The 23,321-nt window shown below is 37.6% G+C and overlaps 1 long non-coding RNA gene across 2 annotated transcripts; it reads left to right on the top strand.

The window, feature by feature from the left end:
- Positions 1-1,931: 1,931 nt before the first annotated feature.
- On the top strand, positions 1,932-5,386 carry LOC309505352. Of its 2 annotated transcripts, XR_014208396.1 has the most exons (4): positions 1,932-2,719; positions 3,867-3,970; positions 4,058-4,234; positions 5,278-5,386. It is a non-coding gene; the product is annotated as an uncharacterized lncRNA (long non-coding RNA). The 2 variants fall into 2 exon arrangements; XR_014208397.1 differs by having other exon boundaries at positions 3,867-4,234.
- The last annotated feature ends 17,935 nt before the right edge of the window (positions 5,387-23,321 follow it).

The raw sequence follows: 23,321 nt of genomic DNA, 5'->3' as shown, positions 1-23,321 counted from the left end.
GGTATTAAGTCTGCGAAGTATGTAATAAATAGAATGAATATATAATTATATATTCATTCTATTATATATATATATATATATATATATATATATATATATATATATATATATATATATATATATATATATTCATTCTACATTTATTAATATATATATATTTATATTTCTTAGATAATTCACAGACTTAATACCAAAAATTATTTTTAATTTTATATAATAAACTGATGTTGACACAATATTTCATACTTACCCATTCAACTTTTTCCTGCACTTGGTCTTCCATTTTGTATCTCTTTGCTGGTCTTGGGCACGGAGAATTGTGGACACTGTCATTTTCCTTGGTTGCCTCATTGCTTTCGCAATTAACCGAAAGCTAAAATTCAACAAGTTGATGTTAACATTACTCTCCTTACAAGACTAAGTAAAAGACACTTAGGCTAATCATATAATAGTGGCGTCAGGATTATTATTAATTAATATTACTTCAAACCATACTGACGGAATAACAATTTTACCGGTGTTTTCCTTCTCCGGTATTTAGTTGTTTTTGGAAATTCAGCAACATTTATTGACATATAGTTCTTGTAACCATCATGGGATGAATTCTGAAAAGAAAGAAATGGCATAAAGATTTGTTTCAATTCCTGGAAGAAAAATAAAGCATTGTTGGAAACCTTTCCACTGCAGAAATACTATGCACATCTAATAATAAATAATTAATAGTGTTGTATTGAAACAGTGCAGGACAATTAAATGTTTAAAACAGCGATTAAAAATAAAAGTCATTTACCTCTTTATTTTTTGTATCCAGCTTCTTAAGGCGACGTTTTTCTGTCGTTTTTGGAATCTCTTCATCTTGTGTAATTAGGAAAGATTTGTATTTCTTCATTTCTTTGTATTTATACACTTCGGTACCAAATGCTATTTCACCAACAGATTTCGGTGTAATGTAAGACCAATGCGTCAAATTCAAATAAAAAATAATAATAATAATAATAAACTGTTATAGGCTGTAATTCGCAGTGCATTCATTTAGACCAATCAGAGCCAAGCATTTCAAACCAATCGTACAATCACACAACGCCATTTCAAAGTTCAAGTTGGCGCAATTTGGCAGGCGGGGCAACGGATAGGCCTACTGTAGGCTATGTATTACATTTCCAACTAGCCATATGGATACTTCAACATCAGGAATCATGTCTTTTCCAAACTATGCACTGTATTATTTCCCTGACTCTGACCTAGTGAAAGTGGATAGCACCGATATTATATTAAGAGAACACAGACGACAAGAAAACCAGGTCAACTCCCGCGAACAATTCGAAAGTGAAGACGGTTACATAGAGGTGCGCCTGCCAAGTCGAAGCCGACACGGACAGATCAAGATACTGCCTGCAAAAATCCTACTTCTTGGTGGTAAGTTTATAATTGTTAGTGATTAATATAAGTGGCTTTATTCAAATTTTGTGTTTAGAAAATATTTTCAGAAGTTGATGCCGATGCTATAGTCTATGAGATAGCCTATGGATAACTTTACAGCTAACTTGACACTGAAGAGAGCAACGTCTAGCTATCAATTTAGTAAATTGTTATTCTAGGCATTGACATAAAATAACTGTGCGAATATGGCACATTGTGTTTGCAAAAAACAAAATGGTTGTTAATTGTGATTATTACACCACATTAAGGTATGATCGATTGTCACTTAGACAATAAGTAACATCAACTTAACCCAGTGAACATAATACAATGTTGTCTTGTGTTGTAAATATACAGATTTATGATATTTAACTCTAGAAAATGTTAGGCTATTTGGTAATATTAGGCTGTCGATTTTCATGTCAATTTGACCGTTCGTAGGGAGCTTGATTGACAGGTGATCTGACCAATCATACTTCGCCATCCGCCATTTTTTCCGACAACTCATGGTGCGTTCAAGTCATCTCGTATAGATCGTATTTACGAGTTGAATGCACATGAACGCCACCACAATGTCGTAAATACCAGTGGGGAGCTCGGGATTTTCTTTAAGCCCCGATCTGTACGAGTTGGGGGCGTGTCAGTGAGAAGCATGGCGGAATCAATGAATGCAACGTCTGTAGTTGAGCAAAGTGATAGTAAAATATAGCCTATCACTTACAGGTTTAGCAGTGACATTGTAAGGCTTTTTCATTTATAACAAAGTAAGCTCTCTGCACAAAATATGATATAGCCTACTTGTAATATAACAATTAACTAATTATATAATGATACAGTTAATTTACATTGGCCTCATAAGTTAATTAAAAACATAAAAAGAAAAACACACCCGATGCGCATTCTTTGTTCTTCATTTTCTATAAGCAGAGTTAACAAAACTTGCTATATTTTCGTGTTATTCATTAAAAGAAGGTACACCACCATCTTGCTCCGACGAAACTGACTTGAACGCACCTCACGTCGTCAACACGACTTCCCACCTCGTACGTACGAAATTCCCAGGAGGACTTGAACGCACCATCAGTTAGACAAGATGGGAGATTAACATGGGAGGATTTAAACTTGAGAAACGGAGTGTACTACTAACGTCTTTCTGCGAATAAAACAACATCCCTTCTTATCTTATTTCATGTTTATTGAATGCTATAACTGAACTAGAAGGAAGAGATGATTGGTTCACGAGCAGCTTTATTTGATGCCCTACAGCGAGGTGACAGACACATTAAAGACCCACAAAACGGTATTTATTGTTTACATTTATTTTTAAAAATGTTCAAATATGAAAGGTTAGCTTTTGTTTAATATGTATACTATAAAAAGTAACCGAAAATTAAGCTGGTCTGTCCTGTCTGTTAGCGTGTTGTCAGTCTGCTCTCTGCTCCACGATGTATTTTCCCTGCATTAGAACATGGTGTGGGCATGAGAGCGGCGTAGCTTGTCGGGCGTAGCGACAGTAACTAAGGGGGGCGGGTCTTAGCGAACGTAGTCATCCACTGCTTTTACAAAAGTTTTGTAACAAAACCAATTAAATAACTTGTACTGTAAAATTAAAACGGAAATAAATATTGATATAAGAGTTTTATATATATATATATATATATATATATATAGTCACTATTGTAAAGTTTAAAAAAAAAAAATTATATTTAAACCGCCAGGTCATGTTAAGTCGAGTAAGTTAGTTGAGTCTCTTTGTTTATAACTTTTCGTTGGTGAAAAATAACAAACAACTATTTTTTTTCTACCTGTGTGAGTTGAAATCGTGATAATGTTGGATATAACAGATCCTTGAGATGTTTGTTAAGTTATTACATTTTAAAAATAAAAATATGATTCATTCATTATTATACTTTTTGGTTTACTTAATATTATTATTTTATCATTGAATGTTTTTAATCTACTTGTTAGGGCTAGTAAAAAATATTATTTTCTCGTATCCTTTCTGGAATTTATATAGAAAAGGCGTTTAAGGATGTATTTTAAAATTTTAAATTGAATAACAGAAATATGATTATTTTGGAAATTGTAAAAGTGTTATTTTACTCTTTTTTTTCTGTAACATGGTTCAATTCAGAGTTATGTCAAGTTAAATCCTCATATCTTCTCTATTCAAATACTATATTGTATTTCAAAAGTAGTAACTAATTATGAACAAAACATACAATAGCATCCTTAAAACTGGTGCGCAACCTAGATTAGAGTTTTCTAAAAGGGTAGCCCCCCCATCCCCCCCCCAAAAAAGGTCAACATTGTAATGAAATTTTTTTAAATACGATGAAAGAATAAATGACATGAGAGTGAATAAATGATGACAATGAGGAATTACTAACTTCACGTTGGATATCCCTTTATTGGTTTGTTTATATATATATATATTGTAATTACAGATGTTTACAAGGACTTAGTTGTAAAGAGAGATGCTTTTAAGAGAGGTGAAGACATCTGGAAGACCACCATTCTGAAAGGGCAAAAAACATCTGAGGCCGTAAAGGTTGTGGATTAACTTAACATTCAGGATAATTGTGTTTAAAATCGCTTGTCTGCCTTTTTATGTTAATTACAATGTGTTTTTTTTAAGAGTGCAAGTACATCTCAAAGTGCAGCTGCTGTTGCAATGGGAGACCAGTTGAAAAGAGACCTTCAGGATTTGAAAAGAAAAAAAGCAGCTCCTGTAACCTCCACTCCAATGTCAGATGATTCAGATAACACTGAAATTGACTTGTTTGAAAACATACCTAGACCAACAAAAAAGAGAGTAAGCATTGTTTCTGTTCCAACATTTCAGGTTTTTTTCCCCCTCTGATCTATTTCTAATTAAAGTAAAACATTGTGGCTCTAAATGTCAAGTTAACTTTGGATTCTTCAATCCTTATGGTTTAAAGGTGCTTTAAGTGATCTCACACCTTTTTTATGGCAAAAAAAATTTTTCACCAACCACAAACATCTCCTCACTATCCTCTAGTTGCCTGTCCCTAACACAGTCTCATCCCAAAACGGTGGTTAATGGTTAGGTTTAGGTATGGGTTAGGGGTACCGCTAGGAGGCGCTGCTGGTGCGCTTATGTCTCCGTCTCATATTGACGTTATAGTGGTACCCTTTGCGTCGTATGTTGCCGTATGGTCAAGACACGTAAGTATGTGACGTCTTGGGATGAGACCGGGTTGCTGTCCCCTGAACACACTGTAAAATGCTGTCTCTGCAGACAGCCTAGTCTCCACAAAGACAGAAAAAAAAAACATTTAAGCTACAAACAGAGTTAACCCGCAAGAACGAAACATAACAGACTATTCCAGACAGTCACCGGATGTGGGGTGGGGTTTGGGGTGTTATTGCGCGGATTAGGAGGAGGGGGTTTAGCTAGCCTCAGTTTTGTTTGATAATAATTCAAACAATACCAAGAACAGGCATGCTCAACTCCCAAACCGGTTATGGGTGCGGGTTTAAAGAGGTAATAATTCAAACATCAACAAGAGGTTACTTCAACCAAGAACAAACTTGTCTACACTTTGTCTTAGAAGGAGATTCCTAAAGCAGCAAAATGTTCTATTACAGATGTCTGATTTCTTAGTTTACAATCATTAAGACTGGAAACATATTTATTACTTGTAAAACATTTTCTAAAAATGTTTTCTCATTTCACTAAATCTGTTCAACAAATTTGAATAATGCAAATTTAGATTTGTATTTGAATTCCATAGAGTTATAATATACACATTAATTAGAAATGTAATTATGTTTAATTAAGCAAAATGTTTAATTGAGCCTCTTCTAACCTTGTGTCCAATGTATCAAATACAGGCTGTACTAGACAGTGACGATGAATATGGAGATAGAAGTCTTTTGCAGAATACATCTCCCCGGAAAACCAATGTTGAGCTTGATGCTGATGTTGTCAAAGCTTTGAAAGGTAAAGGTTTGTTATTTAAAACAAAATCTAACTTGTCGCAACGGACAAACAAATTTTATAGTATGAATTAAGGTGAAAAGCATGACCTATGCTAATTTGTAGTGATGCCTTCTTCCTTTTTTTATGTACGTGCATTACTATATACTCTTCATATGATTCAACAGTAGCTTGTAATTTAGTCCGTAACATTGATTTGTCTATAAGAAAGTAGAAAAGTTTAGCGTCTTTTTTAAAGCTTTCAATTTTAGATAATAAAATACTTTAAAAAACTACACAATTTTTTTAGCTGAAGCTAATATGATGCCTCATGGAGGTGTCTGTGTTTGATCAGTTAAAGGGAGCATGGGGAGGAAAAGTCATCACGGTGATTTTCTTAACAGCTATGGCCAAGTATTGCTTTAAGACAGACTGAAAAAAAAAAATGATTTTCTGATAATACAGATAATACAGTAGCATGTGTTATTTTCTCCAGATTTATGAAGCTTTTATAAACATGACTGTTATACATTTATATGCTTGTGCTTTTTTTTTTACATTTAATCAAGTCGTAGCATCAAGTGTACCAGCTGCCACCAACTTGTAATTTTTAATGGAATTTTCTGTCTTTATTAATATTGATTAATTACTGCAATAATAACATGGAAGTTACAGTAATGTTTCATTTCAAAATATGGTTACACTTTATTTTGATAGTCCACTTTAGACATTCTACTAACTATAAGTAACTTTTCAACTACATGTCAACTAACTCTCATTAGAGTATTTGTAGGCTGTAGTAGACTGTCAGTAGACTGTTAGGTTATGGTTAGGTGTTTGGGTAAGGAGAATAAGTTGACTTGTAGTTGCCAAGTTACTTATAGTCAGTAGTGTCTGTTGGGGAACCAACAAAACAAAATGTTAGCAGATATTAAGCAGACAGTCTACTAATACTCTATTGACAGTTAGTCGACATGTAGTTGCAAAGTTACTTATAGTTAGTAGAATGTCTAAAGTGGACTATCAAAATAAAGTGTTACCCAAAATATATGTCAGCATTTAAAAAAGAGACCAAGTACATGTACACAGGAAAAACATAAATTAGTGTTTGTCCTGCCCTTACTTTGTATAACGCATCTTAATTTTGTCTTGTAGATCTTCCAGGGATAGTAGCATCTCTCAAAGAGGTCCTAGAGTCCATGAAGAGAGGCCCACTCAGCTCAAGCCCAAATTCAAATGAGATGTGTCTTTCTGAAACCTCAGAAATGGTAAAATTCTTTATGATAAAGAAAAGTGGTATTTGTATCGTTTTATCTGTATTTTTGTGCATGAACACTTCAGTAAGTGATCTGAATCAAGTAAAAAAATTATACCTTTTTAATTGAATTATAAAGGAATATATTGATGTTTTTTTTTTATGTTTGTTTTTTAGATTTCCCTCTGTGATTCTGATGTAAAAATCCCTAAAAGAGTCTATGACAGACTGAATGTAATGCTGAGGCTGAGGCAGAGGGATCCATTTGCAAGACTTTATTAACACGGGTAGGAAATACAGGTAGGCAGACATACACTGAGAACAGCAGTAAACAAAGGGACAATCCAATACTCAAGGTCAGACACAGGCAGAGGTCGGGGCAGGCAGCAAAGTATCACAGAGTCCAGAGTACAGGCAAAGATCAAGGTTAAGGAATACACGGCAGTGGGAGAGTATGCTTGGAAATGTCCGCAGAGCAAAACAAGACTTCGCACAGAACAGCGGAAGACACAGTCCAGATAAAGGGGAAGATGATGATGATCAGGTGACAGTGATAATGGTGATCAGAGAAACTAGGCAGGGATGGAAGGTGATAATGACGGAGGGAGTGCTGGGAGATGTAGTACTAATATTCAGGGGAGAGAGAGCGAATGAAACCAGAGGGTGGCGTAAGTGAGCGTTCTGTGACCACAATACTGCCTCTCATAAATAACATGAAGCTTGCTTCACAAAGCAAGTCTTAAAAATAACAGCCTAACCCCCTTTTGATTGATCTGCAGTGTAAAACAAACAAAATCAAAAGAAGATTACCTAACAGAAATGCAAATTAACACATATTTGCAAAAGGATTGTTCTGCAATAATATTGGCATTATGCAATTTATTCTCATAAATAATATGGTAAACAGAACAAAATCAACTGATATTTTCGTCAATTTGTCCGTCTGGTGGAGCAAATAGGCCTAGATGCAATTATAGACAGATAGAAAATCTAAATAAAATTATAGAGAAAGATAATATAAATATAATTTCACTCAGCCTAGCCTATCACTTAAAGCAAATATATCCACAGCCACACCCTAAATGTCCTCACCAGCGGCCACGTTGGATCGTTTAGTGAAACTGACACATATCGGCAGATGAAGTAAAACCATAAGTCTTCAGTCATAATGATAAATGTTCACAATAACGCTTTAAATAAAATAATGAGCTAAATTGTTTTACTTCTATTTAAACATTTAGATTAATCTCATTAATGGAGTTATACACTTATACTATGAAATGTAGGCTACTGAAAAGATATAGGCTATATATATATATATATATATATATATATATATATATTTATATATATTAGGGATGTGCGGTATACCGGTACTGCAAAAATACTGGTATATATTATATTTCAAACGGTACAATATCATCATTTCGATATTTAATACCGAATATTTAATCATATTCGGTATTTTTGCTGAATTCGGTATTTAATGCGCTGCTGTTCCTAAGTGCGCTAGTTAAACTGACGCGGGTCACGCGAAACCGGCAAACATGACAACGAAGGAACACAATGGATCAAGCAGATGAAGCTCATTCTAATTTCTAGACGTCCGAAATTAATAAATAGGGCAGTATGAGTGAAATAAGGCATTACTTTGCCTACAAAAGTAATGAGAAAGTCAAAGCAACAGACCTCAATGCACCGCTCTGCAAACATTGCTTTAAATAATGTGTTTTGCCACGAGAGGAAACGCATCAAATCTGTCACTTGCTCATCCCGACTTGTTCAAAGAGTTCAGAGATCGACAGGTCAGTCCATCAGTAAACTGATTTAATGTAGGCTTTTATTCACAACACTGAACAGCGCACATACATAAGAGCTTATCAACTAAATGTGATACGGTAAACACGAAAGCTAAAATCTGCTCACATGACACGCTAGAACCAATTCAGTTTAGGTCTCATCATTTTTACACTTTGAAACAATCATATATTAATTGAATTTGAATGGATAGAGACAAGTAATATTAATTTTAGTAGTGATAGTAAAATGAATGGCATATTACTGCCGCTGTGGCAAACCCTAGATGAATAAACCAAAAGAGAGAGTTAAAATAGTCTGCTAGTTTGTCAACATCGATTAGGTAACCTGACCTAACAGTATTATAGCATTTATTAAGCTAGATCAATCAGTAATTATTATTTAAATATATTAATACATGTTTAGCATATTAACATTACTTTATGCAATCGATTAAACTAATATGAACCCAAACACAAACCAAATAGGATGAATAAATGCTATAAATGTTGATAATTCTGTTGACGCATGACAGCTAATGGTTTAAATGTCATTTCACTATGATATTATTATTCTAAATTAATCTATAATTATATATATATATATATATATATTAACTTATTTTAATGGTATAATTTTTTTTTTTTTTTTATCAAAGTTTAACCTACTGAATATATGTTCCCTGACTGTAGTGTTTTTTTTTTTTTTACATTTTGATACTTTTTTTTTGCACATTTGGTACTGGAGTTTAAAGCATTGTTTTTCAACCAAATTTTTCAATTAACTTAAATTGTGAGGCTGTTTTTTATGACCTGTGGTATCGATTAAGTATCGATACCGAGGTATTAGGTTCTGGTACCGTACCGAAGCAAAAATTGTGGTATCGGAACATATTATTGCCCCCTGGGGTCAGGAGAAGCACAGTACATTACACAACCCCTCACTCTCAATGTCGGACCACGGCACACGGAAAAAATTCAACTATACACAATCAACTCGCCTCATTACCCGGTGATTTTGGGATTTCCATGGCTAGAACGTCACAATCCACTCATTTCCTGGTCTGAGAGGAGGATTTCTCAATGGTCTCATTTCTGTCGGGAGAACTGCTTGCCTGCTGTCCAGAGTCCTGAAACGAGTCACGAATCTGTGAAAGAATCGGATCTTCAAGGATTACCAGTGATATACCATGATTTAGCCCTGGCTTTCAGCGAAAGTGAAGCTTCTCACTTACCTCCAACATCGAGCAGGAGACTGTGCCATCGAACTCTTACCTGGGGCTGTTCCACCGCGCGGGAGAGTGTATCCTTTATCTCAGCCGGAGACTGAAGCAATGAAGACTTACATCGAGGAACAGCTCGCTAAGGGTTTCATCACTCCTTCCACCTCACCCGCTTCAGCGGGATTCTTTTTTGTTAAGAAGAAGGACGGGGGGCTTCGGCCGTGCATTGATTTCCGAGGTCTTAATGAGGTGACTGTCAAGTATCGATATCCTCTGCCGTTAGTCCCCGCTGCCTTGGAGATGCTTCGCACAGCCCGGTACTTTACGAAGCTGGATTTACGGAATGCATACAACCTCGTCCGTATTCGTGAGGGGGACGAGTGGAAGACAGCTTTCTCCACAACTTCCGGTCACTATGAGTACCGGGTTATGCCGTTCGGACTGTCCAATAGTCCTTCCGTATTCCAGGCATTCGTCAATGAGATCTTCCGAGACATGCTTAACCATACAGTTATTGTCTACATTGATGATATCCTGATTTATTCTGAGACTCTAGAGGCACACATCAGGGATGTTCGAGCTGTCCTTCAGCGCTTAATTGACAACCAACTCTATGCCAAGATTCAGAAGTGCGAATTTCACCAGACCCGAATCGCTTTCCTGGGCTACATTATCAACGCAGATGGAGTTTTCATGGATGACAGCAAAGTACAAGCCGTGCTGAACTGGCCCCAACCCACATCTATTAAGGAATTACAGCGCTTTCTGGGATTTGCGAATTTCTATCGCAGATTTATTCGTAATTTCAGTGTGATTGTGGTCCCTCTCACATCCCTTCTCCGGGGGGGGGGGAGGCAATTCCGGTGGTCTCCTGAGTGCACTACGGCCTTTGAGCGGCTTAAGGCGAGTTTCACCACAGCGCCCATTCTGCATCACCCTGATCCGGAGAGGGAGTTTATCGTTGAAGTGGATGCTTCAAACACAGGAGTGGGTGCCATTCTCTCTCAACGTCACGGAAGTCCGGCCAAGATGTTTCCTTGCGCGTTCTTTTCCCGCAAACTCAATTCGGCTGAGCGAAATTATGATGTGGGTGACCGTGAGCTTCTGGCTATGAAGGCAGCTTTTGAGGAGTGGAGGCACTGGCTGGAGGGCGCGCGCCAACCTTTCATTGTACTCACTGACCACAAAAATCTGGAGTACATACGTTCTGCTAAGCGTCTGAATGGCCGTCAGGCGCGTTGGTCTCTGTTCTTCTCCAGATTTAACTTCAAGATCACTTACAGACCGGGATCCAAGAACGGGAAGGCAGATGCTTTGTCTCGTCAGTACGACAGTCCTAACGAGCTCTCCAGACCAGAATCTATTTTACCATCCTCGCTCATTGTTGCACCCGTACAGTGGGATATAATCACCGAAATCACTGCTTCACAACAGGAACATCCTGCTCCGCCTGAATGCCCCGCGGACCGCCTCTTTGTTCCTCCCAATCTCCGTCACCGTGTCCTACAATGGGTTCACTGCACCCCCAGCGCAGGACATCCGGGAATCACTGCAACTCATCAGCTAGTTTCCAACAGATTCTGGTGGCCGTCTCTACAATCTGACATCGTAACTTTCATCCACCAATGTATCACATGCAACACTATTAAGTCCTCTCATCAAAAACCTGCCGATCTTCTACAACCTTTACCAGTTCCTCAACGTCCCTGGTCACATGTTGCAGTGGATTTTATTACTGATTTACCACCCTCTCAGGGCTTCACCACCATACTCTCTGTAGTAGACCGGTTTTCTAAATCCTGCCGTTTCATTCCTCTGGCTGGGCTGCCCACTGCTCTACAAACTGCTGAAGCTCTCCTGAATCATGTGTTCCGCCTCTTTGGGCTCCCTGAGGATATTGTCTCTGACCGCGGACCTCAGTTTACATCTCGAGTCTGGAGGGAACTTTGCTCTAAGTTGCACATTAATGTGAGTCTCACCTCTGGCTATCATCCCCAGTCCAATGGGCAGGTAGAGAGACTCAATCAGGATCTCCTTCGTTTTCTTCGTGCCTATTGTCACCAGAATCAGCATGACTGGAGTCGCTTCTTGGTCTGGGCGGAATATGCGCAGAATTCTTTGGTAAAACCTGCCACTGGTCTAACCCCGTTCCAATGTGTTTTAGGATTTCAACCTCCCCTATTCCCATGGGCAGGAGAGCCTTCCAATCTCCCCACAGTGGATTCTTGGTTACAGCGAAGTGAGGCTACCTGGGACTCAGCTCACGTTCACTTACGACGGGCCATTCGTCACTACCAGCAGCACGCAGATCAAAGGAGGCGTGCCGGGCCTCAATACAGACCTGGTCAATGGGTGTGGTTGTCCACTCGAGACCTCCGCCTAAAACTCCCCAGCAAGAAACTTTCCCCCCGATTCGTTGGTCCCTTCAAGATACTCCGTCAGATCACTCCTGTCTCGTTCCGTTTGGATCTTCCTGTTCATTACCGCATCTCACCCACTTTTCATGTCTCTCTTTTTAGACCCGCTACGGCTCCCAGGAGAGAGGTGGTCCAGGAGGAGATCGCTCCCGTACAGGCTCCCCCTATTGAGGTCGGCGGTGCAGAGGCTTACCGGGTGCGAGAGGTGCTGGACTCCAGACGCCGCGGCGGGTTATTACAATATCTCATTGACTGGGAGGGATACGGTCCTGAGGAACGCTCTTGGGTCAGAACTCAAGATATTCTAGATCCCACGTTACTCACAACTTTCCATCGTGACCATCCTGACAGGCCTGCACCAAGACCCCGTGGTAGACCCCGTCGCGGGTCAGACCCTCGCTTCCGGAGCCGCTCGCAGGGGGGGGGCTCTGTCACAGAACGCTCACTTACGCCACCCTCTGGTTTCATTCGCTCTCTCTCCCCTGAATATTAGTACTACATCTCCCAGCACTCCCTCCGTCATTATCACCTTCCATCCCTGCCTAGTTTCTCTGATCACCATTATCACTGTCACCTGATCATCATCATCTTCCCCTTTATCTGGACTGTGTCTTCCGCTGTTCTGTGCGAAGTCTTGTTTTGCTCTGCGGACATTTCCAAGCATACTCTCCCACTGCCGTGTATTCCTTAACCTTGATCTTTGCCTGTACTCTGGACTCTGTGATACTTTGCTGCCTGCCCCGACCTCTGCCTGTGTCTGACCTTGAGTATTGGATTGTCCCTTTGTTTACTGCTGTTCTCAGTGTATGTCTGCCTACCTGTATTTCCTACCCGTGTTAATAAAGTCTTGCAAATGGATCCCTCTGCCTCAGCCTCAGCATTACAATTGTCATTTATTTTACACAACGGTCTACAGTTTCACACACTTTCACGTGTTTCTTCCATCTGCCAACGTTGTTGCAATTTCTCATTTCACCCGTTTTTGGGCGTACGCCTGGGTCAGAGTTTGCGTGAAGGGCCGCTCTTTTTCTTGTCAAGTTTGCTTTTTATAAATAATGTATTGCGTAGTATAAAGTATTTTTATAAATAAAGTATTGCGTAGAGAGCGGCGTACGCCTTCTTTTGTGTGTACGCAACATTTATAAATGAGGCTCTTGATGTTTGTTCTTTTTGAACTCCTTATTTGCATTATATTAACATTTTATATTGAATGTCTACTTTTAAAATATATGAACTAAGCATTACATGCCATATTAAAAAATTGTCTTTACGACTGTAACATTGGTTCCCTGAGAACAGCTGAGAAAAGCCATAAAATCACAGCAATTGAATTTGGTGACAACCAAAAACACTGTTAAGTATAAAGTATAAAAAAGAAGTATAAAAGGGGCGCCTATACACAGTGCAATTCCCTTTCGAAAGGGAACAGTTACATTTTACAGATGTTCATTTTGCATTAATATTTTAAAAAATAATAATAATCTTTTTCCCTTTTCAAAGATACTGTGATCAAACAGTTTCCGACACGACAGTGTCTGAGGTGAGAGCCTTAATCCGAAGAAAGTGCAACAATGAAGCCAACTCCAAGTTTAATAACTAAATTCTTAAATTCTAAATAAATTAAAACTTTATCTTTTTTTATATCACTTTGTTTGTTTGTTCTGTTATACAGATGCATTTTATGTTAATGTATTTTGTTTATTTTTCATGTACTAGTTCATTAAAGTTTACTATCTTTCAAAGTGTATTTGTGTTTTATACAAATATTTTTTTCTGTGTGTTTTTTAATATATATTTTAACTGTACTTTTAATACACTAAAATATATTAATTTCATAATGAATGGTTTAGCATAAAAAATATATTTTGAATGTACTAAAAGTGGGTCTTATAGTGTTTTACTAATACATTAATAATAAGCTAATATCATATTTAATATATATTGGGAACACATTAATATTTTAAGTATGTGTTTTTAAAACATATTTTTTTACTACTTTTAATACATTAGAATATATTAAATTCATAAAGAATGGGTTTGCAGAAAAAATACATTTTGAATGTACTAAAAGTGGGTCTTATATTGTTCTACTAATACATTAGTAATAAGCTGATATCATATTTAAAATATACTAGGAACACATTAATATAAAATTAAAAATATACTTAAATTGTATTTCTAAAGTAAATTTTAAATGTTTTAAAAATGCAATATAAAGAAATACTAATAAAATACACTAAATGTACTTAAAATAGGGCCATTTTAACACAATTAAGTATAATAAAATATATTACTATTATCTTAAAATTGAACTTAAATATATATTTTAGTACATTTAGTATACTTTAATAGGTTCCAAAATAACACAATTAAATATATATTTAATACAATACACTTAAAATGCATTAAATATATCAAAATAAACACAATTTAAATATATTTCCTTTTCACCTGGGTGTCTTTCCTGCCTGCGCCGGTACCACAGATCCTGTGTTCAGCCGTCCACCCTGGATACTTTCATCTGTGCGGCTTGCATTGAGGACCCATTCAAACATTGCATCAATTATTGTTTGTATTGTTTGGATGGACTATTCTGCAAAATGTATATGGGGGTGCTTATGCCTCTATGCCTTCTTGTTTTTAGACATTTTATTTATTAATAAATATCGTTGACTTTGTGTAGTTTCAACTCACACTTTGTTATTTATTTATTTTGAGGTTTCCAACTCTTTTGGGATGGGACACTCACTGTATATAGTGAATTGGAACATTGACTATGTTCCTCACCTATAAAGCTAAATAAAATTGGTCTAAAATATAAATTCACTTTAATGGAAGATAATCTTCTTATTGTTAGCTTTATTTATTTATAATTGCTTTTTTTAATCAAATAAAAGATAAAGAAAAAGCAATTAATTGCAAACAAAGTCCAAGCACTTTTGTTGGAGGGCACAGATTCAATTTACCATGAAGGACATTTCTAGAGGCCAAACATACGATGTCATGTGTTAATATGATGCATTCCGTACCTCTGCATTTGTCACAATTTATCTGGACCCACCTGAACACTGTCAGCTAATAACATATTCATTTTTAAATTCATTTATATTACATTTGTGCAAATATGTTTGGGTTTTTTTATGCAATATGGCATTATTTTCATACTCCACAACTCTAATTGAAGTAACCATAAGAGTTATAGAGTCAAAGTAGCTTTGTTGTCTTTGCAGCTCTATACGAAGCTCATATACAGTGAAATTAAGTGTTTTCCTGGCCTAAGGTGCTACATATAACAACATATAGGACAAACAAAAAAACAAAAAACACTGTACACAATTAAATTATAAAGCCAGAATGCTTCTGCACCTCCAGCTAGACGGCAGAAGGGTGTGTGTGGTCGTCCGCAACACTGATAACCTTGCGGGTACAGTGTGTGTCTGTGAGAGGGAAGAGGGACTCTGATGATCTATGTTACGATCCGGGATAGTGCACTTTCCAAAACCTACAGTGAAGCAGCTGCTCAGGATGCTCTCGATAGTCCCTCTGTAGAAAGTGTTGTGGATGGGGGGGACCTAAAAACTGTTGTTGTTGTTTAAAAAAAAATAAAAAAATCCATAACAAAAAAACAGGGCCTTCAAATCTTGGTTTTTCAACAACCAAATCAGTTATAAATGAACATTTAAATGACATGTTTGAAGAGTAGTACTTCTTTAAGTACTGCACCTACTTTGACTTGGTTTGCCTTGGGATGTTGCAACTTCATTTTGCCTTCTTCTGACCAAATGGAAGAGCACACATTCTATGGTCAAGGTCATTCAGACAGAGGTTAGGATCAGGTTGTTGACTGGGAGAGAACTCGTGCTCTGCAGCGTGATGAAAACAAGCCGTCTGTGGCATTACCTGTCAGCACTCTTCTGCATCATGTCCATTATAAGACATCAAACCCATCCAAGGTATAGAACGGAGAGATAATTTATCTAAAAGTCACTGTCATAAGTCGTCCACTAGAGGTCAGCAGATACGTTACAGTGCGACTCTGGTCTGTCAATCATCCGCTCCAGAATAATAGGGAGCCTGAAGAAAGTTTCGAGAACTAAATACTGGCTTTTATCACGAGGTGTCATTAGTAAGGTGGTGGTGATAATAGTGAAATAGTACAGTGTCGTTGTAAACTAGGCAACCTGTTTGTCTTCTGCTGGTCCGTCTCAAGAAGCGCACGTCACAGGAGCGGAGACGTCAGCTGTCAATCAAAGTGCAGTGGTTTATTCCGCCGCCTCATCTGCCCTATTCAGAGTGACACAGCCGATCAATCGACAATCAAGGTAAATAAATAAATCAATAAATAAAACGCACAAATAGCCTATCACTTATTTTTGGCAGCCTATCTGCATCGAAAGAAATAGCCATTTCACAACATGCACTTCGATGGGACATGAGCAGCTAAAGTAGTCAGTCGACAAGTGACAGGCTAACAGCAGGTGCTTTTATCCTGTTAGTCTTTATGTAGTTGGGCCTTGTTATATTTATTGCTGTGTAGACAATCAATCCTCTGTAACTTTTTTTGTTGTTGTCGTGTGCAGGGGCGGATGGTGTATAGGGGCGATTTGGGCGACGCACTACCAACTGCGAATTCATTGACGTGGAAAATTGCCCAAGCATTCTCCCATTGACTCTCATGTTAAACTTTATTTTTTTCGGAAAATGAGCCTTCAATGCATTTTCAATGAGGATTTGGGACTTGCACTTACGCGCTTGCGTCATACGTAACTGAGCAAAGAGAGCGAGGGGGATATCTTCGATCAAGTCACTTGCTACTTTCAAGATGGCTGCTAATGTGTGCAATTCCGTTGCGTCTCTGAAAGAAGTTCCTTTTAGTTTACGATCCAATTCAGACAAATTGGCATTAAAACAATCAGGACCTCCAAGACCAAAATTAATTATTAAACAAATTTCTATAAAGGCTGGAAAGTCCTACACCCGAGGATTTTCAACAAATTGGTATGTGAAAAAAAGCAGGCTAGCAGGTTGTGAAGAAGCTAACGCAGTCTTCTGCTACCCCTGCCTACTCTTCCACCCTGACGACAGACAGCACTGCTTGGGTTTCGACTGGTGTGACAGATATGCACCATCTGTCTGAGAAAATCAAGAAGCATGAGATGTCAAAGATCCACATGGATAGCTGCTTGAGATTTGCGACTATTGGGAGGGTGAACATTGCCACTCAACTGAATGAGGGATACAGGCTAGCTGTTCGTCGCCACAACGATGAGGTGAGCAAGAACCGACACATCCTCAACCGGCTCATCCAATGTGTGAAGTTTCGCAGAGTGTTCGAGTTGGCTTTGCGAGGCAAGGATGAGACGGAGGGCTCCACAAACCCAGGTATTTTTCTTGGATTGGTGAACTTCGTGGCAGAGTTAGATGTAGTTTTTGATGAGCACCTGAAAAATGCCACGGTGTTCAAGGGCACATCCAAGACGGTGCAGAACGAGCTTTTAGAATGTATGCTAGCGGTCGCTCGGGAAAGGATTGTGGAGGAGGTCAAGTCAGCTAGCTATCTGGCCATCCAAGCTGATGAAACTACGGACGTCTCCACGCAGACACAGCTGGTTCTTGTGCTTAGATACATTGATGACAACCATGCAGTGCAGGAACGTTTTTTTGAGTTTATACCCATCTCGGATTCAACGTCAGTTTCAATTGCCAGTGTACTTTTGGAGAGACTGAACCAGCAACGACAAAATTAAACTCGTTGAACAAGCTTACGATGGTGCCAGTGTGATGAGGGGAGAGAAGGCTGGTGTGCAGCTAAAGGTGCATGAACATTTTTAGAATGCCCATTATGTGCACTGCTATGCACATCAGCTTAATTTGATCATGCAGCAAGCTACCTCCCACATCAAAAAAGTTAACGTTTTCTTTTCCGATCTGAGCGGTATTGCGTCTTTCTTTTCCCGATCACCGAAACGGTGCAGCGTTCTGGACAAGACTGTTTCACGAAGACTGCCGAGAGCTTCATCTACAAGGTGGAATTTTAACAGCAGGATCGTCAACACTGTGTACGAGAACCGAGATGACCTCCTTGAATGTTTTGAAGCCATCAAGACGGGTTCACATGGTCCATTTGACCAGCTCAGTGTGAGAGAGGCATCAGAGGCTACGTGAGGATGCTACAGGATGAAGATTTTATTTTTATATATTTATTTATTTTATTTAAGTTTTTTTCACAAAATCATGCCCCACATCGACATTCTGTACCAGAAGCTCCAGAAGAAGGACATTGATGCAGTCTTCATCAAAAGGGCCCTCGAGAGCTTCACAAGCAGTGTGCAGACCATTAGGTAAGATAACATTTATATTATTCGATCCTTCTCAAAGCAGAGCTTTGTTATGAGAACAGATGCATGAAAGGAGACTGTATTTGTGTTCTTTTTTTATAATATATTGCCAGTGGTGTAATCTAGCTTGCTTTACTCTGTGCTGGACATCCTGGTTACAGATGGTAACCAACCAGAATGCCTATTACCGCCGCGGCAAAACTAAACCAGTCGCATTTCAAAGTCATTCGCGAAATGACCGCCAGGTGGCGCAAAGGGATATTGTGCAAAACAGCAGCAATTGCTGCATTTTTTTCAATAGCCGTAAGTGGGGTTAATGTCAACTAACAGTAAGGATGAAATACTACAACTATGGTAAACAGAATAGAACATTTTATAAGGCCAGAAAAATAGAATAACAAGTTCAAAATAGAGACGATAACAATATAACCTGTATTTCATATTGTAGGCCTAGACGTCGGTGAGCGACAAGCCTATTTCCCGGGGAGCAGTGCGATAAAAAACCACACACACAAAAAAAAAAAAACCCAAAAAATGTAATACCAAAAATAACAAACAAAAGTAAATTATGTGTAATGAAGCTGATTATTTGTACTATTCTATTGAGGAATGAGACGAATGTAAAGCGCTTCTCGCTCGTGTGAGCGAACACACATTGGAACGTTTGAGCATTTCGCAATGAGTAAAGTCATGGCTGAGTGGTAGAACTTACATTTAGATCATTTAGATGACACGGGTTCAAATCCTGAACCAACTTGGACTACTGTAATTTTTATATTAGCCTATTAATGCATTTTATAGCCTATTATTGATGCAGAGAGATTTGTCTAGTTCTAAAACTCTGTTACACCATAGTTTTTTGCTTAGCCTATATTTATAAAATAAAATTACCATGCATTTCCATTTTACACTAAGGAACAAATATTATACAATGACTTTACTTCTGTAGCCTATACACTGTAAAAAATGTCTAACCTCTCCAAGTCAAAATTTTCTAGTGACTGGTCACATCTAAATTTTTCAATTGGCCCAAGTGTAATTCTCAATGAGAAATAATACGTCAGACTAATTGAAAAATTTAGATGTAACCAGTCACTAGAAATTTTTGACTTGGGGATGTAATTTTTATTACAGTGTAATAATTCCAATCGTAATTTCAAAAGCAGTTCTGTAAAAAAAAAAAAAAAAAAAAATATATATATATATATATATATATATACACACTGTATATATATATATATATATATATATATATATATATTAGAGGTGGGCATAGATTAATTTTTTTAATCTAGATTAATCTAGATTAATTTTGAAATTAATCTAGATTAATCTAGATTAATTTTGAAATTAATCTAGATTAATCTAGATTAAAATGGCTCATTTGAATTCTGCCGAAGGCATTCAGAATATGTGTGCTACCCAAATGATGACTATAAAAGTAAGTCTTTGAGAACGGGTTTCTCATCTCCTGTTTCCAAAATGCATCACAAACTGCTTGAGAAAGCTGTTCTACTCATAGACTGTAAAAGGTTACTACTGTACTGTTACCGTCCGTAGGCAACATTAGGTAGGCCTATGTTATTATCAACTACTATAGGCTATCAATTAGGGATGGGCGATATGGCCTAAAATCTATATTGTGATATACATTGCAGCCTCTTGCGATAACGATATACAGTATATTATAATAAAACCATTTCAGAACAGATTACACAGACCCATGCTAAACAACTGCTAAATGTATTTTTTTTTTAAAGGGTGTATGTAGTTTTGAGAACATATATTGTGCAAAACTGCAAGTATACAACATAATTTTGCAGATAAATAAAATTTAAGTACACTAGCTGCAGTGTACTTAAATACACTGCAGTAGGTCTAATGTTTATTATGGCTTGGAGCTTATGAAACCCCAAATTTAAAATTAGAATATTGTCTAACTGATGTCTTTTCAGTTAAAAAGAAACACAACAACGATTCTTAAAATCGAGATTATGTGCTACACCACTAAGATATATTGGAGTGGGAATAATACGCGCGCGCTGGTATTCAGTGATATCATGTTTCGTTTTGAATTTGAAGCCGCCTTTCCACTGCGCACGACATTCGCATTCGATTGTCGCATTTTGCCCCCTGGTGTCAGTCGCACGGAACTTTGAAATTGGTCGTGATGCAACCGTTACCCTCCGCTGTTCACAATGGTAAAATTAATGATTTTAATGAATGTAATGCATGCATGAATATATCCACACAAAACAAATGACCCTCAATACATCTTATATATAAAAAACAGTCGATTTTATAGAGCTAATCAATATAAATATTGATTTAATAATGATACAAATATTTTTTTCAGCCATAATTATTAATAACCGTCATTTTGCAGGAATAGCGTTTACATTAAAGTATTAAAATATTGGTAATTCTAGCTTCGCGCTCATAGTTTTGATTAGAATACATCACATCCGGTCGACCGGTCGCATACGGTCTAGCCGCAGAAGTTCAGATATTTCAACGCATCCGAAGCTCAAATCGGATCCGAAATTTCCGCATACGCATATGATCGGAACTCCCCGCAGCTCCCGTACGTCTCTCCATAGGAAATGAATGACTTCCGGTCCGACGGCTGTCGTTTGTCGTCTGCAGTGGAAAGGCGGCTTGAGGTGGTCGAACGGATTAGTCGTGTGTTAACTTACCGAACTGTTACCCCACACACTCTGTATTTAGTTTGCTGCTGCTCGTCTGACGGCTTAAACCCGAACCAAGTCCAAATAATGGATGTTGCACCGATCTTTTTCACCAGCTTTCACTTTCAGCCGTGTTTACTTAAGATGACGACGAATATGATGCGTTGCAGCCGGGTTTACCTCGCGGCCGCGGGTAGATTGCGTCATCATAGCTTGTGTAGTATAGAGCCATCTCCCAACCCAACTTGGAGAATAGATTAACGGCGATATTTTTTTTATCGCGCGATAAGAGTCTCGCGTTAACGCAGCACGTTAACGCCGATAACGGCCCACCACTAATATATATATATATATCAATGCTAATTCAATAGACCATATAAAATATATAAAATAAAGATATGCAAGAGGCACGTTTAAACGACAAACAATAACATTATTCTGTCACGTTCATGGTTCCAGTGGCTGTAATGCATACACGGCTTTTCAAAATGTCACAAAGCGTTTTGAGATTGTTTTGAATGAAATACGGAAGTTTATAATTAAGTGTTTTGGCACACCACGACGAGTGGCACTATGCATTGTTCTAAAGCCAGGTTTTATTCTGGCATGTTGAATTAGTGTTCGACAGACGCGGCGGCGCGTTCATTTGGATTTTTTTTTCTCTTAACAGCTAAAATAACTTAATAGACTACTCTGTAGTTTTTCGGTCATACAGATAAGTGTAGAGTAGCTTACATCGTTCAAAACTGTAAAATGTATTCATATTAGGCTAACGACAAAAGTTTGTCTGCATGTCGTCTCTGTCTTCGGGAACTGCGCGTCACAAAAATGAACCGAAAGCCACTTGCCTCAGCTCAGTCACGATACGAAATTAATCGGCTATCTAAAGCCTGTCTGTATGTCTAAAGCCTGATTATGTAATCCATATGAAACGAGGTAGGCCTACAGATGATCTACTCAAAAATGTTTAGCTATCATGTGAGCGCTTCCCAATAAGGAAAGGACAAGGAAAGGGTGAAAATCTCGCTCTGATTAAATCTAGGCTAAATCGCCCTGAATTAAATTGCAAAAACAGATCAAATAAATGTATTTGTCAATGCTGCGATATTGTTTCATTTAAGTTCATTATTCTATAAATGGTATTTAGTTTATCAGCAGTACGAAGCTGTGGTTCGAGTTTTATTTGAATAATAAAAAAATAAAATAAACTTTTTTCACAAATCGCACCCTGGTTGTAAGGATTCAAAGATCCCTGTGGAATTTAATATTGAGTTGAAAATTTTGTTCATGACAACAAATGAACTTGCGTTTGAAGATTGTATTTAGGCTAGTTTTGCTTGTTGGAAAAAGCTGGCCCAAACTGAAGTAGCGTTTTAATTCTTCAATTATTGAAATAGGCCTAATTAAATATTTAGTAATAAACATTTATGACAGAAATATTACTACATAGCAGACATGGGGACTTGTGACTTGGTGACTTGGACTCGAGTCGACTCGAGTCTCTATTTTTATGACTTGTGACTTGACTTGACAAAAAATAAAATACTTGAGACTTGACTCGGACTTGGAAGTTAAAGACTCGGGACTTGACTTGACTTGAGACACGATGACTTGAATGACTTGAGTGTTAATCACATCATGTTTTCAGTTTGAATATAAAATATATAAATTATTTTAAAAAATCAAGTTGATTACCCAGCTGGAGCGCAGGCAGAGAATAGCGTTGTCATGACTGGATCACGACACTATCATCAGTCATGCCCTCTCGTACCTTACACACACCACGCCCACTTAGATCAGATATCACATCAACATGTCAGCCGGAGGGGTACCGAGGGTCATCGCTTTCATTTCATTTCATTTCATTTCATTTATTTGTTTATTTTACAGGGACAGTGCTCATTGATTAACAGTAAAATAACTGTAAATGAGCCAGAGTTAGCTCAACAGGCTAATTTGCATCTGTTGTCCCTGGCCAGTTATTATAAAGGGAACCTAAAATCAGCATAATAAAAAACATAAAATTACTTTTTACAGTCCACAAGTAATAACAACATAGAAAAGTAATAATAAAAAAACAGATACAACACACCACAATAAGTAACAAGCAACGTCAGCACACAATATAGGCTAAAATTTCAAAGTCTGACACAAGACAATCTGCTAACAAGCAACAATTCTCAGTAGACAGTCAGTAGTCTAATGTGCACATATCTGATTATCAATTAGCCAGTTCTTAAGCT

This window comes from Leuciscus leuciscus, assembly GCF_965113295.1.
Source record: "Leuciscus leuciscus genome assembly, chromosome: 8".
Classification (NCBI taxonomy): Eukaryota; Metazoa; Chordata; class Actinopteri; order Cypriniformes; family Leuciscidae; genus Leuciscus; species Leuciscus leuciscus.
Note: the sequence above shows the minus strand (reverse complement) of the source record. Positions and strands in the feature narration are given on the sequence as shown.